This window comes from Sapajus apella, unplaced genomic scaffold (genome assembly GCF_009761245.1).
Source record: "Sapajus apella isolate SASKATOON/1434 unplaced genomic scaffold, GSC_monkey_1.0 scaffold104, whole genome shotgun sequence".
Classification (NCBI taxonomy): Eukaryota; Metazoa; Chordata; class Mammalia; order Primates; family Cebidae; genus Sapajus; species Sapajus apella.
The window spans coordinates 734,356-758,525 of NW_022437044.1; the positions used below are offsets into that span (position 1 = coordinate 734,356).

General features: G+C 37.4%; 1 protein-coding gene across 6 annotated transcripts in view; it reads right to left on the reverse strand.

Moving 5' to 3' along the window:
• CHM (CHM Rab escort protein) overlaps positions 1 to 24,170 on the reverse strand; it is a 182,384-nt gene that overhangs the window by 116,552 nt on the left and 41,662 nt on the right. The window lies entirely within an intron of this gene.

Here is a 24,170-nt window from a genome sequence, read left to right on the forward strand (position 1 = left end):
GGTGAACCTTGTAAATATTAGACCATTAAGTGGGAATTTTTTGCAACCAGAACTCTTGAATTATTCCCCGCATATTAGGCCTCCCAATCCTTGTAAAACTACTTGCACTTACTGACTCTGTTTGATGAGCCCAAGTACACTCGATCCCACCTACAACACCCATTCTGGTTCTGGTTGGGAGAGATTCTTGATTTTGTTTCCATTTTCATTTTTGCTTCTCTGCTTCTCTAATGAAATAAAAATCCATGAAAGCTTTTTTTTAAAAAATAAACAAAAAATAAATATCTAAAATTAGTCTTCCAGCCAGGCACAGTGGCACACACCTGTAATCCTAGCTACTCGGGAGGCTGAGAGAGGAGTCATTGAGCCCAGGAATTCGATATCGGCCTGTGCAAAATAGCAAGACCCCATTATAAAATAATGAAATGAAATAAATTAAAATAAATAATACAATAACCCTTCCATAATGCTACTGGAGATCATCTCACAATTCTGATTCATAAGTCTGAAAAGTAAGCAGATTTTAGGCTAGGGGCATTTCACCAAACAAGTACTGCTATGCTCTAACAGGGAAATCAAATGGCTTCGAAAGTAGCTTTATTACTATGTATCATCAGGCAGTCTTTTTGGAAATAATATAAATTCATACACTATCCAGACTCTCCAGTGGGCTTTAAAATTTACATAGAATTTCAGCTGTAGTAGCAATTCTAGATGGCCACTCTTTACTAAAATGTTGGAATCAAGAAACCTACAAGCAATGACCCCTTCTGCCAGAGAGAACAATGAAAGGAGAAGGTGGGCAATGACAGGTATAGAGAAGACAGAGGAATGTTAGAATTTGAGGTTTTCCCATAGCAATTTATACTTTCATCTCTCTTGCCTAATAATATACTTCTGCTATCTCTTCCCATCCTCCAAATATAATACTCAACAAAACTAGAAAATATCCTAGGTGTTGGAGGGGGGAAAAAACCTGAAACTACTTACTCTATATTTTTAGTTGTGATATTTAGATTTATTTGGGTTCATCATAAAGTCTTAAGTGAGCAGCACTGGCTAATGGGTGAAAGCTTCAAGATCAAAGTAAAATTTATTTGAATGGATATACCAATATATAAGTAATCAATATATACCAAAAATCTAACATTGGGGACAGACAAAAGTTTCTTTGGACACAAAAAACAATTAAAACTATTGATAAATTAGGTTTCATCAAAATGAAAAATTTCCCCACAAAATACATTATTTTAATAAAGGAATGTCCCAGACACAAACTAGGAGGAAATATTTCCAAAACATATCTAATAAAGGCTTGGTATCCAAGATATGTAAAGAAATCTTTCAACTCAATAAGACAAATATTAAAAGGTAGAAATGAGCAAAGGGTTTGAAAAGACACTTTACAAAAAAAAGTGGTTAATGAGCACATGAAAAAGTGCTCAATATCATTAGGTAAGTGCATATTATAATAGCATTACAAATGAGCATATAAGACACTGTATGTATCCACCAAAATAATTAAAAAGATTGTCAAACCTGGTATTGATATGGATGGCCAGAATGCTCATGTATTTTGGTGAGAGTGTAAAATGGTACAAGCACTTTGTAAAAGTATCTGGCAGTTTTTTATGAGATAAATATACACCTATCCTATGATCTAGCAATTTCAATTCCTAGGCAATTATACATGAGAAAAGCATATACTGACAAAAATACTTGTACAAGTCTTTCCACAGCAGCTTTATTAATAGCCCCAAACATAATAATCCAAGTATCCATCAACAGGAGAATGAATAAACAAAGTGTTGCATATCCATAAAATGGATACTATTCACCAATGAAAAGGAATAATTACTTGCTAAATACAACATGAATGAATCACAAAACCATTATACTGAGTGAAAGCCCCAGCCAAAGAGTACATACTGCATCATGCCATTTCTTTGAAATTATGAAAAAAGTTAATCTATAATAAAAAAATATCACAAGACTGGGAGTGGGGTCAGGACTTGACTGTGATGGGGCATGAGGGAACTTTGTCTTTTATCTTGATAGGGTTCTTATTACACACTTGTCAAAACTTATTACATTTATTAACTTAAAACACTTAAGATCTGGGCATTTCACTGTAAATTTTTTCTAAAAAAAATAAACAAATACTGAACTCTAATTAGTGATATATATGCTGAAGTGTTCAGGGCTGGAGTGATTGGGTGTGTATAACTTAATTGTAAATACATAAAACAATAAGACGAGCTGGGCGCAGTGGCTAATGCCTGTAAGCCCAGCACTTTGGGAGTATGAGATAGATGGATCACGAGGTCAGGGGTTCGAGACCAGCCTGACCAACATGGTGAAACCCCGTCTCTACTTAAAAATACAAAAATGAGCCAGGCATGGTGTTGTGCACCTGTAATCCCAGATACTTGGGAGGCTGAGGCAGGCGAATTGCTTGAACCCAGGAGGTGGAGGTTGCAATGAGCTCAAAGTAAACCACAGCCCACCCCCCGGGGCCCAACAAGAACGCCCCTTTCCCAAAAAAAAAAAAAAAAAAAAAACAGTAAGACAAATTGATGGATGGACAATAGAATCAATGCATGGATAGTTACATGATAAACAAAATACATCAAAATGTTAATTATAGAATCTAGGTAATGGAAACATATGTGCTCACAGTACAATTTTTTTTTCAAATTTTCTATACGTTTGAAAATCATCATAAAATAAAATTTTAGAATAAAATAGAAAAATAAAAATAATCTAACATGAGTTCTCAAACACTGATATGGTAATTTCCAAGGTGTGTTCTGCTATTATCAAACACTTGAGAAAACTCTAAGAAAAGCCATCTTGCTGTTTCTTTCCATTATTAAGTGACTTGAGGTCAGTTCATGGTCAAATCTACTTTTCTCCCCTATACTTGGTGGTCACATGGTTTTTGACAGAGCTAATTGGTTCTAGTATTTTTCCATACAGCTCCAATTTTCAACTTTTCCTGTTGATGTACTCTTAACATCAGCATCTGATCTTATCCAATTATATGTAAAAGATGAAAGCTGATTTTCATCACTGTAGTTTTTCTGACAAAAGAGGTTAACAAATGTATTAGTAATTCATCAGTGTAGATTTTGACTAAACTCATTTTGGTATTTGTATGATTCTAAATATGGTTTATAATATCCCTTGCCGGGTGTGGTGGCTCATGCCTGTAATCACAGCACTTCAGGAGGCTGAGGCAGGCAGATCATCTGAGGTCAGGATTTCGAGACTAGCCTGATCAATATAGTGAAAGCCTGTCTTTTAAATAAATAAATAAATAAATAAGTATCCCTTAAAAGCAAAGCAAAAGATTTTGGGTATCAAAGTCAACTTGACAAAAAGAAAAATAAATCAGTATGACATTCTTATATGCTTTCAGTGGCAATATTGTAACAAAAATAGTAAAAATTAAAACCCACACAATATTTTTTAATTTTATCTTTAAACATACAGCTTTAGAACTCTGGCGTTCAAATTCAATTATAAAACATTATTTCCACTATTTTTAAAACTGCTTCTGTAAGGAATAAGGCTAGGTTATTGGTTTTGTTTCTAAAACCTCAAAGATGTGATTTACTTTAAAGACAAAGTGAGAACTTCATGACACAGGAAAAATATGCAAGATGGGGGTATGGCACATTTTCCGCCAACTTACTGTCACAGCTGCCTCTGCACATCAAGTAAAGGAAAAGGGCACTTTATGATAAAGGATGAAATTTATCTCTATTGCCAGGAACACTATTTTATATCATGTAAAAGACATCCTTAAAACAGTCTCTTTGTGGAACTAGAAAATGAATATTCACAGTATTTAAACAACAAATACAAAGTTAATGTCTAAAGGCTTCTAACATTGCACGATGGGAAAGTAACCTAAAATTTTCAACTAAAATAGTGAATATCGTAAGTGGAACATTTTTATTTTCAAAGGCAAAAACCTCAATGATTACAAAACTGAGGTATTATTCTCCATTGTGTGAAATGACCTTAAAATTATAGAAAGGGGAGTGGCCAAGATGGTTGACTCATGGTTTGGCAGTGTCCTCACCCAAAATCTCATCTTGAATTGTAATCTCCATAATCCCCACATGTCAGAGAGGGAGCTGATTGGATCATGTAGCAGTTTTCCTCATGCTGTTCTCGTGATAGTGAGTTCTCACGAGATTTGATGGTTTTATAAGGATCTGGCATCTCCCTTGCTTGCACTCATTCCATCCAGCCACCCTGTGAAGAAGGTGCCTGCTGCTCCTTTGCCTTCTGCCATGATTCTAAGTTTCCTAAGGCCTCACCAGCAATGCAAAGCTGTGAGTCAATTAAACCTCTTTCCTTTATAAATCACCTAGTCTTGGGTATTTCTTCATAGCAGTGTGAGAACCGACTAATAAACGAACCTAGAAGCAGCTGGCCTGTCAGGCTCTCAAGGAGAAGAGAATAAATACAATGTCTTCAACTGAAACATCCAGGTATATACATTGGGACTAACCAATTAAACAACTCCACTCATGGAGAACAGAGAAAAGCAAGGCAGGACAACAGTCCACTCAGGAGTGTCAGGGAGCCAGGGAACCTCTCCCATCAGGAAAGCAGTGAGTTAGTCTGCAACCCTGGAAATCCACACTTGTCCCAGGGATCTTTGCAACCCTTGGGCCAGGAGATCCCTAGTTGAACTCACTCTATCAGGGCCTTTAGTCTGACAAACAGAGCTATGTGGAGTGTGGGCAGAGCCAGGCCAAGCAGAGACCCAAGAGCATTAGATACACAGACTTTCCAGGCAACCCGCCTAAAGAAATTGCTACTCCACATTAGAGAAATGCAAATCAAAACCACATTGAGATACCATCTCACGCCACTGAGAACGGGGATCATTAAAAAATCTGGAGACGGCCGGGCATGGTGGTTCACGCCTGTAATCCCAGCGCTTTGGGAGGCCGAGGCAGGCAGATCACCTGAGGTCGGGAGTTCAAGACTAGCCTGGCCAACATGGAGAAAACCTGTCTTTATAAAAAAAAAAAAAATTCTGGAGACAACAGATGCTGGAGAGGATGTAGATAAATAGGAACACTTTTACACTGTTGGTGGGAGTGTTAATTAGTTCAACCATTGTGGAAGACAGTGTGGCGATTCCTCAAGGACCTGGAAATTCTAGAAACAGAAATTCCATTTGACTCAGCAATCCCATTACTGGGTATATATCGAAAGGATTATAAATCGTTCTATTATAAAGACACATGCACACGTATGTTCATTGTGGCACTGTTTACAATAGCAAAGACCTGGAACCTACCCAAATGCCCATCAATGATACACTGGACAGGAAAAATGTGGCACATATACACCATGGAATACTATACAGCCATAAAAAAGGATGAGTTCATGTCCTTTGTGGGGACATGGATGAATCTGGAAACCATCATTCCCAGCAAACTGACACGAGCACAGAAAATCAAACACCACATGTTCTCACTCATAGGCGGTGTTGAACAACAAGAACATATGGACACACGGAGGGGAGCATCACACACTGGGGTCTGTTGGGGGGGACTAGGGGAGGGACAGCGGGGGTAGGGAGGTTGGGGAGGGATAACATGGGGAGCAATGCCAGATATAGGTGATGGGGGGATAGAGGCAGCAAACCACATTGCCATGTATGTACCTATGCAACAATCCTGCATGATCTGCACATGTGCCCCAGAATCTAAAGTACAATAAAAAAATACATTAAAAAAAAAAAAGAAAGTGCAACTCCAGAAAAGTGGGAAGTTAGACCGCCATTTATACCCCTAGAAAAGGGGTTGAATCCAGGGGACTCAGCAGTAACAATATCTGCAGGCCCCACTTCCACGGCACCTCACAGGATAAGAACCACTCTCTTGGAATTCTAGCCAGCCAATGGAAGCAGCATTGTACCTCTCTAGACAGAGCTCCCGGGGGAGGGGTGGGCTGCCATTTTTGTTATTTGGGCAACTTAGTCTTTCCAGCCTTCGGACTTTGGAGTGTCCAACCCATCCCATGTCAGAACCAGTCCTCCCAGCCCAGCACAGCTGCTCTACAAAAATGTGGCCAGTCTGCTTTTTTAGGGGGCTCTCCAATCTCATTCCTCCTCACTGGGCAGGACCTCTGAACTACAGCCTCCAGCCACCCCCACCAGTGTTCTCCAGCCAAAACGAAATTTGAAGCCTCCCTGGAACATCGCATCCAGAGGGAGAAGTGGGCCACCATCTTTGCTGTTTCAGCAACTTAGCCCTTCCCTCCCTTAGAGCTTTGGAGAGTTCAAGCCAGGGCAGAAGTGGTCCCCGATCAAAGCACAGCTGCTCTATGAAAATGTGGCCAGACTACTTTTGTAAGTGGTCCCCAATTCCAATCCTCCTCACTGGGTGGGACCTCCCAACTGGGTTATCCAGCAGCCCTCACCAATGTTCTCTGTCCAACGAAGGTTTGAAACCTCCCTGGAAGGAAGCTCCCAGAGGGAGGGGTGGGCCACGATCTTTGCTCTTTGGGTGACGTAGCCATTCCAGCCTTTGGGCTTTGGAGAGTCCAAGCCAAACAGGAACAGAAGCGGTCTGCCAGCACAGCATAGCTGTTCTACAAAAACGTGGCCAGACAGCATTTCTTAAGTGGTTTCTCATTCCCATTCCTCCTTATGAGGCAGGATCTCCCAACCAAAGTCTCCAGCCACCTCCTACAGGTGACTTCAGGCTGGCAAGTCCACATCTCACTCAGATGGATGTCCCAGAGGGAGGGGCAGGCCACCATCTTTGATACTTCACAGCTTTCATTGTTGACACCTCCAGGTACTGGAAAATCCAAGGTCATTAGGAACTGGCGCAGGCACCCAGCATACCATAGCAGCCCTACAGAAAAGCGGCCAGACTGCTACATGAGAGCCTGTTCCCATATCTCCTCACCAAGTAGGTCCTCCAGGCCTGGATCACCAGCCATCCTCACCAGAGCTATTAAGCCGGTAGCAGCTCAGGGACTCCCAGTAGCAAATGAAAGTCTCTCTGCCACCGCCTCTGCAATAGAAGTTCCCTTGCTACCCTCGGACTAACGAAGAAGCAAAAACCTTAAAGTGCCTTACCCAAACCCTCCAACAAGCTGCAGTCAATAGTAAAAGGGGTCAGTCCATTTCCCATGGGTTCCACCCACCCCCCACTGTTTGTCACTAGAGAACACCCAGGTTGAGCCCAGAGCGCAGACCCCGCACTGCTCACACTGAACAACTGCTGATCTGCATCTCTCTGGGTTGGAGCCCCCAAGACACAAGTAAAAGACGCTTGGAAAAAAACCACTACTAAGGTCCCTTACTCTGCTGCCTCCAAGTTATGGAAAAAAACATAAACTCTGAGATCATCCCAGAGCTTCAGTGGGCAGCCCAGGAGCACCAAGCCATAATTCACAACCAGCACTCAAGGGGAAAAGGAACCCACACTTTCAGAGCATTGATAGGGGAACATGGCTGCAACCGTGAGAAAACATAGCAGAGGCACACAATCAAGCAAGAGTCTACCAACTGACTAGTACCTTTAATTGCCACCTACTAGATGACATGCTAAAGCTTCAAGACCAAAAATACTCGCTAACATACCCCTCTCTGAAACCAAAGACAAGATGTCAGCTTCCAAAAAAGACAGTGCACAAAGCCTCGGCCCTGTGAAAATAACCAGAAAAGAAGTCTATTGACTGTACTTAATCAACATTGCAGTTAAAGAACACCCACAGGCAGATATGAGAAAGAACCAATGCTCGAACTCCAGTAACTCAAATGGCCAGTGTGGTTAGTCCTTCAAACGACCACACTAGTTCTTCAACAAGAGTTCTTGACCAGGCTGAGTTGCCTGGAACGACAAAAATACAATTCAGAATATAGAAAGAAATGAAAATCTTCGAGATTCAGGAGGATAGAGAAACCCAACCCAAAGAAGCTAATAATCACAATAAAACAATACAGGAGTTGAAGGATGAAACAGCTGAAATATAAAAGAACCTAACAAATGTGACAAAGCTGAATAACACAATACAATAATAACACAATGCAACCACAAGTATTAACAGCAGAATAAACCAACCTGAGGAAAGAATCTCAGAACTTGAAGACTGGTTCTCCAAAATAAGACAGACAAAAATAAAAAGATATAAACAAAGCCACTGAGAAGTATGGAATTATGTAAAGAGGCAAAATCTATGAATCATTGGCATCCCTGAAAGAGGCAGGCAAAAAGCAAACAACTTGGAAAATATCTTTCAGGATATCTTCCATGATAATTTTCCCAATCTTGCTAGAGAGGCCAACTGTCAAATACAGAAAATACAGAAAACCCCTGCAAGACTCTATACAAGATGATCATCCCCAAAACACGTAATCATCAGATGTTCCAAGGTTAAAATGAAATAAAGAACATTAAGGGTAGCTAGAGAGAAAAAGCACCCCATTAGGCTAAGAGTGGTTCTCGCAGCTGAAACTACTCAAGCAAGAAAAGATTGAGAACCTATATTCAATATTCTTAAAGAAAAAGATTTGCAACCAAGAATTTCAATGAAGACAGGAAAAACCATTCAAAAGATCAATGAATCCAGGAATTGGCTTTTTAAAAAAATTAATAAGACAGGCCATTAGATAGACTTAAAGAAGAAAAGAGAAAAGATCCAAATAAACACAATTAGAAATGATAAAGAGATGGTGTCACAGACCCCACAGAAATATAAATAATCATCAGATGCTACTATTACCACCACTATGCATACAAACCAAAAAACATAAAAGAAATGGATAAATTCCTGGACACATACTCCCTCCCAAGACTGAACGAGGAATAAACTGATTCTCTGAACAGACCAATAACAAGCTTTGAAATGGAATCAGAAATAAATAGCCTACCAACCAAAAAAAGCCCAGGACCAGGTGGATTCACAGCCAAATTCTATCAGATGCACATACACACAAAAACAGCTGGACCATTCCTACTGAAACTATTCCAAAAACAAGCAGAAGGAGGGACTCCACCCCAACTCATTTTATGAGGCCACCATTATCCTGATACAAAAACCTGGCAGGGATACAACAGGAAAAGAAAACTTGGGGCCAATATCCTTGATTGAATATTGAGATAAAATTCCTCAACAAAATACTTGCAAATAGAATCCAGCAGCAAATCAAAAAGCTAATTCACCATGATCAAGCAGACTTCATCCCCGGGATGCAAGGTTACTTCAACATACACAAATCAATAAATGTGATTCATCACATAAATGGAACTGCAAAAACCACGTTTATCTCAATAGATGCAGAAAAAGCGATAAAATTCAACACTCATTCATGTTAAAAACTCTCAGCAAACTAAATACTAAAGGAATACATCTCAAAATAACAAGAACCATCTATGACAAACCCACAGACAACATCATGCTGAATGGGCAAAAGCTAGGATTCCCCTTGAAAACTGGCACGAGACAAGACTGCCCTCTCTCATGACTCCTATTCAACACAGTATTGGAAGTCCCAGCCAGAGCAATTAAGAGAAAGAGATAATGGGCATCCAAAAGAAAGAGAGGAAGTCAAACTGTCTTGGTTTGCAGACTACATGATTCTGTATCCAGAAAACCCCACAGTCTCAACCCAAAAGCTCCTTCAGCTGATAAACAACTTCAGCAAAGTTTCCGGATACAAAATCAATGTACAGAAATCACTACCATTCCTATACATCAGTAACAGGCAAGCTGAGAGCCAAATCAGAAAGGCAATTTCATTCACATTTGCTACAAAAAGAATAAAACACCTAGGAATACAGCTAACCGGAGAAGTAAAAGTTCTCTACAATAAGAATTAGAAACCAATTCTCGTAGAAATCAAAAAAGACACAAACAAATGAAAAGACATTCCATGCTCATGAATAGGAAGAATCAATCTCATTAAAATGGCCATATTGCCCAGAGCAATTGACAGAGTCAATGCAATTCCTATCAAACTACCAACAACACTGTTCACAGAACTAGAAAAAAACTACTTTAAAATTATGTGTAACCAAAAAATACCCAAATACCCAAATAGCCCAACTTCAAACTATACTACAAGGCTATAGTAACCAAAACAGTATGGTACTGGTACAAAACCAGGCGCATAGACCAATGGAATAGAATAGAGAACCCAGAAATAAGGTCACCCACCTATGACCATCTGATCTTTGACAACGCTGACAGAAAGAAGCAATGGGGAAAAGACTCCCTGTTAAATAAGTGGTGTTGGGATAACAGGCTAGCCATATGAAGAAGACTATCTGGACCCCTTTCTTATATCATATACAAAAATCAACTCAAGATAGATTAAAGACTTAAATGCAAAACGCAAAACTATTAAAACACTGGAAGACTACCTAGGCAATACCATCCTGGACATAGGAACAGGCAAAGATTTCATAACAAAGATACAAAAAGCAATCATAACAAAAGCAAAAATTGACAAGTGGAATCTAATTAAACTTAAGAGTTTCTGCACAGCAAAAGAAACTATCAACAGAGTAAACAACCTACAGAATGGCAGAAAATTTTTGCAAACTATGCATCTAACAAACATCTAATATCCAACATCTAAAAAGAACTTCAACAAATTTACAATAGAAAAACAAACAATCCCATTAAAAACTGGACAACGTACATGAACACTTCTCAAAAGAAAACATACATGCAGTCAATAGCATATGAAAAAAAAAAGCTCAATATCGCTGATCATTGGAGAAATGCAAATCAAAACCACAATGAGATAACATCTCACACTAGTCAAAAAGGCCATTACTAAAATGTCAAAAAAATAACAGATGCCAGGCAAGCTGCAGAGAAACGGGAACACTTGTACAATGTTGGTGGGAGTGTAAATTCAAACACTGTGAAAAGCGGTATGACAATTCTTCAAAGAGCTAAAAGCAGAGCTACCATACAATTCAGGAATCTCAGTACTGGCTATATACCCAGAGGAATATAAATAATTCTACCATAAAGACACGTGCATGCAATTGTTAACTATAGCACTATTCAAAATAGCTAAGACATGGAATCAACTTAAATGCACATCAATGACAGATTGGAAAAAGAAAATGTGGTATATATACATATACCATGGAATACTATGCAGCTATAAAAAAGAACAAGACTTTTGGTTTGCTAAAAGAACAAGTCTTTTGCAGGAACATGGATGGAGCTGGAGGTTATTATCCTTAGCAAACTAATGCAGGAGCAGAAAACCAAATACTGTGTGTTTTCACATATAAATGGAAGCTAAATCATGAGAACTTATGAACACAAAGAAAGCAACAGTGGACACTGGGGTCTACTTGAGGGTGAGAGGAGGAAGAGGAGCAGAAAAGATAACTTTTGAGTACTGGGCTTAATACCTGGTTGCTGAGATAACGTGTACAACGAACCCCATCACACGAGTTTACCTGTGTAACAAACCTTCACATGTACCTGCAGACCTAAAAGTTAAAAAAAAAAAAAATGTAGAAAACATGGTTTTAATCTTTTGAAAGCTTCGCATAACTTATTCAGAATGCCACTTAAGGTTTTCCAGAAACAATAAGGAAATGAGTTTACACAACTATCCATTAACTCTAATCAAGAAGATAACAGAAAAAAAAAAAATAGTACTGAAACTCACTCAAGACATTTCTCATCCTTTACATGGTGTTTAATGTTAAAGCAATATCACTTTGCTTAATATCTCTTAACAGAAAAAAAACAATATTACAGGTAGACTCAAAGAAAGTTGAACTATATGAGAAAGCTGAGCATTAAACCCATTAACTAGAGCTTATTAATTAAATCCTAACAATCTTCTTTTCCACTGTGCATCATAATTAAAATTCAGTATTGAATATTCAGCAGCAGGCATAGTTAAATGCTATTAAACTACATATTGTATTGTGAAATGGCTTCTGTAAGCAAGTCCAAGAACAGTGACAAAAGATGAAGCTACTGACATTCAAGCATGTTCATCTGGGAACCATTGTAATTATCAAGAAATTAGGAGCTGAAAATGTTCTCAGGCAGGTAGCTGATGCGATCCAAGGTTGCTAGATGGGAACAGGAACAGCATAGCTCAACTTCAGACGGTCCTATTCATTCACTGCTCCTATAATTCCTTTTCCTAGAGTAGCAGTAATACCATCTTCCACTGACAGCAATTTTAATTTCCCAACTTGTTTTTACAACTATTTTCTCAGATTCTTCTGGCAAGCTTGTGAGGCAGACAGAAGGGGAGTTATTTCATAGATGAGGACATTATGACTTGTCTGTGCAGAGTTTAGTCACTAGTCAGGGCCACGCAGTTACAATTTGCAGAACTACAATTAAAACTTGGTTCTTTTGAACTCTAATCCTGTCCATTACAACATATAAATTCCCCAATTTTTAAGCTGGCTAGCACCATTTAGCCCGTAAGATATTATAATGGTAGCCGAAGTTTAATGAAGTTAAACACTTAATTGAATAGTACCTGGTCCTGATTACTATATTAACCTTTTCTAAAATGCACCCCATCAAAATGAGCTATTAATAGGTGTTCCAAGAAAAGAAAAAGAACAATGACAAAATAGATTTAAAAGATTTAACAAGCAACAAAAAAGATTTGTTTATGGGATGGCTTCTCAGCACCATTAAATATGTTAATGTCTGTTATAGCTCTCCAAGAGGGAATTGTAGCAGTAGGCAGAATTTCTCAAATTCAGTTAATCAACAAACATGTTGTTTTTTGTTTGTTTGTTTGTTTTTTAAGTATATTGAAGGATTAGGGCTTAATAGAGCATATGTTGAGAAATGCTGGCTTAATCCATGTTAAGTAGAACAAGAAAAATAGGGTACTAACTATATTGAGTTTGGCATTTTATATTCACTATTCTCACAAGAATCCAGAGATTGGTGCTACAATTATCCCCATTTTACAATTAGGGAAAAACAACACAACTGTGAAGCTGAGCTAGGAAATGGCAAAACCCACATTTAAGCCCAGGGACTATCAGGCACAAAAGCCCCTCCTTTTTCCACTAAATACACTGTCTCCTATAATTTACAAGATTAGAATCTTTAAATTATAAACATAAGCATACACTACAAATCCTGGAATCTGACTTACTATAAGTAAAGGCAGTGGGATATATTTATAAACAGTAGATGGAATGAAATCTAGTTTTTATTTTGTTACTCCAAACCATCTGGATAATAACTAATAACTCCATGGCTATGACTACTCTAATATCAGAGCTGGGGAAACTATTCATTTCTAGGATCTAAAATACAACCAATTTTATTGCTTATCTCACATTTAATGTGCACAGGTATCTTCACATATCCGGTAAGAATAGGAAAATAATAGCCTAGCATGTCTACTAGTATTGATTTGCCAGCTATCATTAAGTACAAAGTATTATGCACATTAGAGAGGCTCTATTTCATTTAAATTTGGTACTACAGAGTCATGACATGTCACTATCTCCCTGGTGACAAATAATAGAATAGGCTAGAAAATATACTGGACTTACTCTGTAGACAAATTCTCATTTACTGTAAGTTCTACATACTTGCTACACAAGAAAGCTGAGTTCCTTTCACCATCTCCTCATTCCAAGACCAAGGAAAGCGAGCCTCTATGATACAGTATGCAGAAGCAATTCTAATGTCGGGGAGGAAGACCAGTACCTTATTTGCTTTTATCAATTGACAAACCAAAAGTGTATATATATATATTTCTCATGTACAATATGTTGTTTCGAAATGTTACTTGGTTTTAAGAGAGTCCTATGAATCTACAAGTAGTTGCTTTGGCAATCGGATCTGTCTGCCAGAAAGAAATAACCAGACTGTGTCCCCAATCATTAGGGCTGGAGAGAAATCTTTCTATGTTTCAAGTTAGTAGTCATTCCACACTAGTCCACCCACTCAAATACATTTATAGACAACTAAGGCAGATAGATAAATAATACACAAAGGTTGCCCTCAATTTTTGTTTCCTTCTGTGATCTCATCTGTTTCCACTGATTCAATTATCACTTCTCTGCTGATGACTCACTAATTGGTATCTCCAATCTGGGCCCCTCTGGTGAGCTCCAGACTAAAATCTACTTCTAATTGGTTGAAAACATAGATCATGAGTCATGAGCTTACTGGACACCTCCCTTCACTAAAAGTCCAAGATGTACTTTAATCTCTACATGTCCAAAAGACAAATTTATTATCTGTCCTACACCCCCAACTTGGTCATCACTTGGGTTTCCCTATCTCAGTAAACAGCAACACCAACCTTACAGCCGCCTATGCAAAAAAAAAAAAAAAAAAAAAAATCTTAAACTTACTCATCATTCCTTCCTCACATGTCAATTCTAGCTAATTTCTTAAGCCCCTTCTATCCTTGCTATCCCTACCACTGCTGCATTATTTCAGGCCCTCACTACCTCTTATCTATTGCAATAGTCTTATCAAAGGTTTCCCTGCCTGTAATTTCTTCCCCTTCCAATTCAGTCTTCATATTACTGCCATTATGATCAGGTGTTGGCAAACCATATTATGCTATTCCTGGCTTAAAGATGTTTAATGGCTCACTAATGTTTCTAGAGTAGAGTCCAAAATCTTTAGCATTGCTACAAGATCCTTCAAACCTTAGTGCCAGTCTAACTCCCCAGTCTTATCCCTGGCCATTGCCTTTCTCTGCCAAGCATCAGCCACAACTGCACACTCAACATTGCTTGAGTGAGCCAAGTGCCTGCATTCCTCTCTGCTTTAATTAGTGCTATTGCCTATGCCCAAAATGCTATTCTACCATAAAACTAACGATGGAATTAGTAAAAACAGACAGAACTACTCAAATCCAGTATCATCTCCTCTGTGCATCCTTCAACTCTTCAGAAAGAACCGATCCCTGTGCATCCATACCTTTGCATATGCTTCTATTAGAGTTTTGTCATGCTGTCTTATAATTAGATTGCATGAATGCTTCCTGTGATTATACTGAGAGCAACTTAAGGGCAAGGACAGTAGCTTAGTCATCTCTGAATCCTTAATGCATAATAATTATGGTTAACTAGGGGAATTATTACCATTAACGCAATAATATTAATCAAGGCTTTGGCAGCAGACAAATCTGGATTCAAATCCTACTCATGCCATTTACTAGCAGCGTGACCTCAGTCAATAATTTTACAGAAGTTACTCTAAAACTCATTTTCTTTACCTGTAACAGAAAGTATTTAAAACAATGCCTAGCACATAGTAAGTTATCAACAGCATCATTACCATCCTCTTCTCCTTGAAAATGTGGACACAGAAGAATGTACCCATAGGAGTTTCCAGTGCCCTTTGCAGGAATTAACACAGTCCAGTGCCAGTCAGGCATTGCTACATTCACTGACAAGCCTGGGAAGGAAGGAGACAAACAGAAACCAAAATGGGAACACAGCTGAGAGGACAGAAATGACAGATCAAAGGATTAAGGACTGCTTATTCCCTCTCCTTTTCTCCTAGCCTCTACTTCAGAGTATTCGCGGTTCCTTAAATTGAACTCTTCCTTTGTCATGGAAGGAAAAATTAAACTCCATTTTCACTAATGAGAAAAATAGCAAAATTAGAATGTCAGAAGAAAGCTTAAAGCTTTATTGCTGCAGAGTATACTGTCAGCTGTGAACCTGATTACCATTCTTCGACTACCACCCTCCCAACAGTTGGTAGGGATAGTTGCCATTTCAAAGTAAAAGCAAACCATCAAGCCATCATTCTCAGCAAACTGACACAAGAACAGAAAACCAAACACCACATGTTCTCACTCGTAGGTGGGTGTTGAACAATGAGAACACGTTGACTCAGGGAGAGGGGCATCACACACTCAGGGCAGTTGGGGGAGGCTAGGGGAGGGACAGCAGGGAGTGGGGAGGGATAATATGGGGAGAAATGCTGGATATAGTCAAAGGGGGAATAGAGGCAGCAAACCACCTGGTTATACATGCACCTACCCAACAACCCTGCATGACCTGCACATGTACCCCAGAACCTAAAGTAAAATAAAAATTAAAAATAAAAATTAAAAAAGACTAAAAACAAAACAATGAGGAAAAATATAAGAGAAAAATCTTTCTGTTTGTTTATTTTTGAAAGAACAAGGATAGTAAAGAAATTGTTCAAGGGGAGAAGGGAGTGGTATATAGAAGCAGTACATTCAATTACCTTTGCTTCTATTTTTCTAGTCATATAAAAGCTGTCCTAATTCAAATAAACAAGTCAAAACAGTATCTAGAGAGAAGCTGATGTTTCACAATTTCCCCATTAAGAGCTGTCTCAATCTGGCCTCTGTTTGAGCCCTATGGGAAAAAAATTCTCTCCTCATGCAGGAACTATAATATCATTTGCAAATGAAGCTCCTGAAATTTGCAATGTCAATTTGGATTTCAGTGACCTAAAAATATAATGGCATTTGGTTTAAGATCATACAAATACATGAATTACTTTTCAATATTTTCCCCCTCTGCCCTCCAAAATAGAAGATGAAAACATTCGTTATTTTTAAAAAGTTTTTGTTAAACCTGCTACATTTTATTATCAGATCTTGCCAGCCACACCTCAACTTTTTATAGCTAAGTCACTGGACCCTCACAGTGACCCTTTAAAGGAAGTTTTGCACTAAACCCATTTCAGAGTTGAGGAAAACAAGACAAGTCACTTAACTAATCAGTGACAATGTCATAACTTATATCTCCTGGCCATCAAACCCAGTATTTGTGTCTTTTTCAACCCTACAACTTATCTTTGAGAAAAGAGAACAAGCTTTTGTTGTCAAATGGACCTAGTTTTAAAACCCGGTTCTTTCCCTTAATACGCATGTGATGTTGGACCACTTATTTCAATTCTCTGAGTTTGTTTCCTCATCTGCAAAAGGAGGAAAATTATACTTATTTTAGGGAAATGTAATTATTAAATATGTTAAAACACTTGTAAAATACCTAGTAGAGCACCAAGGAACTGTTCAGTAAATGGTAGCTATTATTACATCATGTTGGCTTCAACAGCTTACAACTTGAATACTAGATTAGGTTCAAGAAATGAAAATCACTTTCACTCATAAATTAGTTTCACAGACATCATAAAATCTGTCTTCAACATGGGGGGAAGGGAAGGCGAAAACTCGGGTAACACTGATTCTTTGAAACTTACACATTGTTCTCACCCTTACAGGGTTGTACTATTTATTTATCTAAACAGATAATTTCTTCTAAGTGAAGTTATTTTTACTTTATTCCCCTATCCCGTCATGGTAGTCTTAAATCTAAAACCTTTAAAATACTTATCTTTGAGTTACCTTATTCACATATATATGATTATTTTGGTAGAAGAGAAAGAGCCATTTTATTTTACTTTTGCCTTAAAGAAAATATGAACTAACCAACCTTAATTTCCAAACAAGTCACTAAAAAGAAACTTCACAGGAATAGCTGTTGAATCAATACTGTTTTCTTTAGAGCAAATAATACTTGAGCATCTACACAAAGTATTTTTGTCCTTTCATTACTGAAGCAGGGCATCACAACTAAATTTCTCACCTAATTCTACATATGTACAGTTAATTTCCAAGGCAGAAAAATAGCATAAAATTGACTTGACAAATATAAATGCAATTTCTGAGATGAGTCAATGAGGTAGAGCTTTTTGCAGGCACAAAAATCTGACTCTACTAAAAAATCAACTAGCTCTTTCCATTAAAGGATTAAAGAAGAAAATAATTCCAGCTCTCTATGAAAGGAAAATAAATCTTGGGACCCCAAACTCACTAAGCCAAAGGAAAAAGTCAAGCTGGGAACCGGGTAATGCAGACCTGCTTTCCATTTGGTTGCTAAGTAAGATGGCTATGAAGATAAAAAGCAACAAACCTCCCTCACAATTTGCCCACAAGGGAATTCCTCCTATATCTTTACCCTAAAACAGTTGCAGCATTTCACCCTAACAATGTAAACTGATAGCTTATCTTCCCAGGTGCAGGACAAAGGAAAGAGAATTCAAAGTCACTCTTCTGCTCACCTAAGACAAATACATATCTGATTGCTTCCTCCGCCCTATTGTCTGCATTATCTTATGTAAAAATGTAGATTCACTGAGCCAGATGAAGGCATGAGAGGCTATTTCCTGTACCCTCAACACCCCCACCACACACACACACACACACACACACACACACGATATTGTGTATTCAGTGAAGGCTGATCAAAGATTCAAAAGGATGCAAACTTTTTATCTATGGACACATTTTTTAAAGATTTTTCTTCCCTCAACATCTGCCCTTTCCCCGTCAAATACTGAAGCCCTCAAAATCATCTTTGGAGAAAGGCATAGACCTACCTCCCAAGCACATGCCCTTAACTTTGGCAAATAAACCTCGTAACATAATTCAGACTTGCCTCTGTCATTCCCTTTTATTTATATTTCAAACGTTATCAGAGTGTCATATTGACAGTGAGAAGTCAATAAGGGATTATGGCATTGTAGCCACTCCCATTCACTCCACCCTCCTACCATCCAATCTAAATGATGCCCCTATTATTCTTTAGTAGCATTCCCCTTTATTCCTTCATAGTGCAGTTTATAATATAAAATTTGAGCATGTTTAATGTCTAATGTCTATACCCCTTAGGGTCCAAGGTCCATTGAAAAGGGCAGGGTCATAGTCTGTTTTATTGTTCACCTCAATAATAAGGAACTAGAAAAGAATATAACCATAATTGGTTTTACAACTGGCTTCTAATTATATTATAATTTCTATAATTCTTGCGAATTGACAACTATTGACAAGGTATAGGGTCTCCCACTTGAATGCCACAACATAACCAACAATGACATGTAGGAAAACGGATTATCAATACAATGTCAAGTCAATGCTGGAGAAAAAGTGAACACAAAAAGCCCCTATTCCACTTTCCCCACCACTACTATCTACCCTACCTTACAAAGCCCTGAAGGAAGAAATTCTAACTCTCTCTTAAAAGTGAAGGAGCTGGCTGGGCCAGGTGGCTTACACCTGTAATCTCAGCACTTTGGGAGGCGGAGGTGGGCAGATCACTTGAGATCAGGAGTTCGAGACCAGGCTGGCCAACATGGTGAAACCCAGTCTCTACTAAAATTACAAAAATTAGCTGGCATGGTGGCTCGTACCTGTGATCCTAGCTACTGGGGAGGCTGAGGCAGGAGAATTGCTTCAACCCAGGAGGCAGAGGTTGCAGTAAGCCGAGATCACCCCACTGCACTCCAGCCTGGGAAACAGAGCGAGACTCTGTCTCAGGGGGGGAAAAAAAAAAAAAAAAAAAAAAAAAGGAAGAAGCTACAAGAAATCCTCATAATCTTCAGTAGCACAATAGAGACTTCAAGCTACACTTTAAAATGACTGTTAGTCATAGCTCTACAGCTCCCAAGAAATCTATTGAGAATTTTCTTTATACATTCCTATATGATCTCATTTAGTTTTGTAGCTTTAGTCAACTATTTATTTGTAAAAAAATAAATAAATAACTTTTTATTATTCTTTCACTGAGTACTACAACATAATATTACTAAATAATATTCTCAAATGGGCAAATACAGAGAGGCTATGGTGAGATACTATTACGACATATTTTCACTGCATCAATTCACTTCATTTTATCCTTTCGCTCATACATTCCTTCTTCTGTCATGAGACTTTCTCTCTTAAGTCCCCAGGACAGAACATAACAAACTATAATGAGTCTCTTCAGAGTGGTATATGGGAAGGATAACGTATATTTTTCATTTTTCATGTATGCAGATGTCCCTTGACTTATGATGATATAACATCCTGATGAATCCACAGTAAGTTAAAAATATCATAAATCAAAAATGCATTTAATATACCTAGCCTACTGAACACCAGAGCTTAGCCTAGCCTACCGTAAACATGTTCAGAATACCTACATTGGACTACAGTTGGGCAAAATCATCAGGCAACACTGTAGAGTATCAGCTATTTACCCTCCCTTGAAATCACATGGCTGCCTTGAAGCTGTGACTGGCTGTCACTGCCTAGCATCACAAGAGGGTATCACATTGCATACTGCTAGCCCAAGAGAATATCAAACTTTAAAATTTGAGATATGATTTCTACTGAATGAGTATTGCTTCTGTACCATCAAAAAGTTGAAAAACTGTAAGTCAAATCACTATAAGCTGGGGAAAATCTATATTGGCAGTCTCTTGGGAGTGGTATATGGGAAGGATGACATGTATATTTTTCATATATATATGCATATGTGCTTGTAATATATAGATATATACACTGCTTAAATTCTTATGACAAGCATATGTATATTTTATAATTACACAAAAAGACGTTTCTTCAAACCAAGGAACAAACAAACAAAAAACTCCTGAGACAAAGTTAATTGATCATTTTTCTTTGTCACAATTCCTAACTAGTCACAACTCCTACCTAGAAAAGAAAAATTCATTTGTCAGACCAAGGAGAAATCTAGCCCAGGGACTGACAGACATATAAAAGTGACATCGTCAATTCTTAATATAAGATAATACTATTTAGATGAATATGCTTACTTGGTGAAATTATTAAAACATAATGTTTTCAACTTTTAGGAATAATACGGTTAATATGGAAGATTTAAAAATCAAAAACTGTATTTATGACAATTATTTGGACCCATGTCATAAATTCACCAAACACTTAGTATAATGGCATTTAAAGACCCCATATATTAAGTATTCTCTTTTTAATAATGACTAAGAAAAACTGAATCTAAATGAATTCAGTTAGTATATACATGAAGGTAGTATATAACAGAAAGTGAAAACTGATATTAAAAAAATATAAAACCAAATGGCATATATGATCAGAAAAAAGGATCAACTGAGGTCATGTCAATGAACAATTATTGATAGAAGCACATTTTGTTCAAGTATAAACTTCTGTGCTTACTACGCTTCCCTTTAACAACTTCAAGTTTAAAGTAAATGTCAATCTCTACATTTAAGAACTGCAAATTGCTCTTTTAAATCACAACATTCTTTAAATTTCACATGTCAGCAGCTATTAATATTTACAGTAATTGTAGGCCTCTGGAAAAAAACTACAGATTTCACATTTACTGAGTCAGACACATGGCACACAAAAATAGAGCTCCTTCAATTACAATATAGCAGAAGTTAACTTTAGTTTAAAATATGTCTATAGAAATTTATGGCAACACAACAATGAAGTGACTATTTTGAATAAGATTAGCTGCTGTTGATAATGACAGTTAGACAAGTGTTTATAAATCAACAGAGGCTGTACTTGATATTTATAGTGGGGCACTTCAGAATTATCAACCAACATCACTTGAATGGAATATAAATGCAAACAATGGCAAAAGGTTACAAGTACTAAGAAGGTCTTCACAGTCATTAATGTAATACATGCACATAAAAAAATCAAAGTGTATTTTTGTTTGCTGTTAGTCTTACAGTTTTTATCTCATTTAATATTCAATGTTTTCAAGTGAGAAAGACTTTAATGAAAATAAGAAAGATAACCCTACTCAACAGTTTTATAAGGATGAAATTATATTTCATCAGTTCAGGTTACTATTCTACTGGCTACCTAAGTAAATCTTCCTGGAAAAAAAAAGTAAGTTTCACCTAATTCCTTACTATAACTTTCAGTTTTATTGAGGTACAGAAATTATACAAACTCAATAAGTCAAACTGACTTTGTGACAATTGTTTAGAGAAAAACAAAAAGATCAGTAAGTAGCAGAGCCATTATGGAAAACAGTATGAAGGGTCCTCAAAAAACTACAAGTAGAATTAGCATATGATCCAGCAATCCCACTGCTGGGAATATATTTTTTTAAAAAAGGAAATCCGTATATTAAAGAGATATCTACACACTCCCATGTTTACTGCACCACTATTCACAAGAGCAAAGATATGTAATCAACTTTAATGTCCATTAATGGTTTAACGGATAAAGAAATGTGGCATATATACACAATGAAGTATTATTCAGCCTTAAAAAGAATTAAGTCCTGTCATATTCAGGAACATGGATGGCACTGGAGGTCATTATGTTAAGTGAAATAAGCGACACACAAAAAGACAAATATCTCATGTTCTCACTCATATGTGGAAGCTCAAACAGTGGATGTCATGGTAGTAGAGAGTACAATGATGGTTACCAGAGGCTGGGAAGGAAAAGGGAGCACGGGGCATGAAGGAAAGTTGGTTAATGGGTACAAAAACATAGGTAGACATAGTAAGTTCTGGTATTTGATATTAGAGTAGGGAAATTACAGTTTACAATAATTACGTATTTCAAAATAGCTAACAGAGAAGAATTTTAATGTTTCCAACAAAAAGATAAATGTTTAGGGTAATAGATTTCCCAATTAGCTTGGCTTGATCATTATACATTGTATACATGTATCAAAATATCACATATATCCCAAAAATGCATATATACAACTATGATGTATCAATTTTTTACGAATACAAGAAAAATATCATAAGACCATTTTACAAATACACAAATATGATAAAGATGTGGGAGAATGCCTTTTTTCTAAATATTAGACATTTATAAATAGAAACTACATGCATATATGAATGTTTACATTTTGTTCATAACAAGACACTGGGAACAGCTTAACATGCAACAGTAGAGAGATGGCTAAAGAAATCATGACATATTCATCTGCATAAAAAATACTATACAGCCAGTATTAGGGAATTCTTGCATTGCTATACAGAAATATCTGAGGCTGGATAATTTATAAAGAAGAGAGGTTTAGTTGCCTCATGGTTCTGCAGAGAGGATAAGAAGCAAAGTGCCAACATCCACTTCTGTAAAGGGTCTTAAGAAGCGAACAATCACAGCAGAAGGTGAAGGGGAAGCAGGCATCTCACATGATGAGAGTGGAAGCAAAAGAGCAAAGGGGTAGGTGCCACATACTTGTAAACAATCACGTGAACTGAGTGAAAACTAACTTATCACCAAGGGGATGGTGCTAAACCATTCATGAGGGATGCACTCCCAGGATCCAAACACCTCCTACCAGGCCCTACCTACTACATTGGGGATTACTTTTCAACATGAAATTTGGAGGGGACAAATATCCGAGCCATGTCACAGCCCATTACAATTAATTGAAAAACTATTTTTGACATGTGAAAGTGTTGTTTAAAAAAAATTAACAAGTACCTCTTCTGTAAGAAAACTGAATGCACTTAAGCCGGCACCATGGTGTAATGATCAGCACCAGGGACTCTGAAAATTGCATGTAATTACAAGCAAAGACCATTACCTCTCTACCAAATCTCCCCTCTCCCACAGCTGGATGTAGACATACGGCAATCAAGCCAGAGATGAGTTTTACAACTCCATAAAACTATATGTAGATTATGACTAGTTTTTGTCCAAGAACTATGAGCAAAGATGATATAAGCCACTCCAGACCCAGGACTTAAAAGGACAAAGGTCTATCCGCTCTCTATCTCCTGTCTAAAAGCTGGAACCTAGGCAAACCTGTGACCCAGTTCAGCCTGTGCTAACAAAGAAAACCCTAAGGGGTGGTAAAGAAAATGAGATGAAAGGAACCAGAGTCCTCATGGTCTCTTCACATTTGTTTTAACCACAAAATATTTTCAGTTATTGTTTTTAAGCCATATTGTCTGGGTCTTTTTACGACAGCCCCTTATTCTTTCATTCTAACTAATGTAGTACGACATAGAAAGATGCCATAACTTACGTTCATAGCATTTATATTTTAATAAGTCATAAAAGTATGCTTTTTATTGTTGTCCTCATGATCTAGCATACATGTATTATTTTGCAATAAACTTCGAAAGTATTTTAATAAATTTTAAAATATGAATCATTATTTAACTATTCTCTGATTCTCACTTTGCTACCTTTCCCTAATAGAGAAGACAGCTATTGTACAGACAGTTAAATATATAATATAAACGTTTATATGGGCTAAAAAAATCTCTAGAGTGGACTCAGCAAACATTTTCTATAAAGGATGAGTTAGTAAATATTTTAGGTTTTGCAAGCCATATGGTCTCTGTTGGAACTACTCAACACGGCCATTGTCTATCAAAAGCAGACA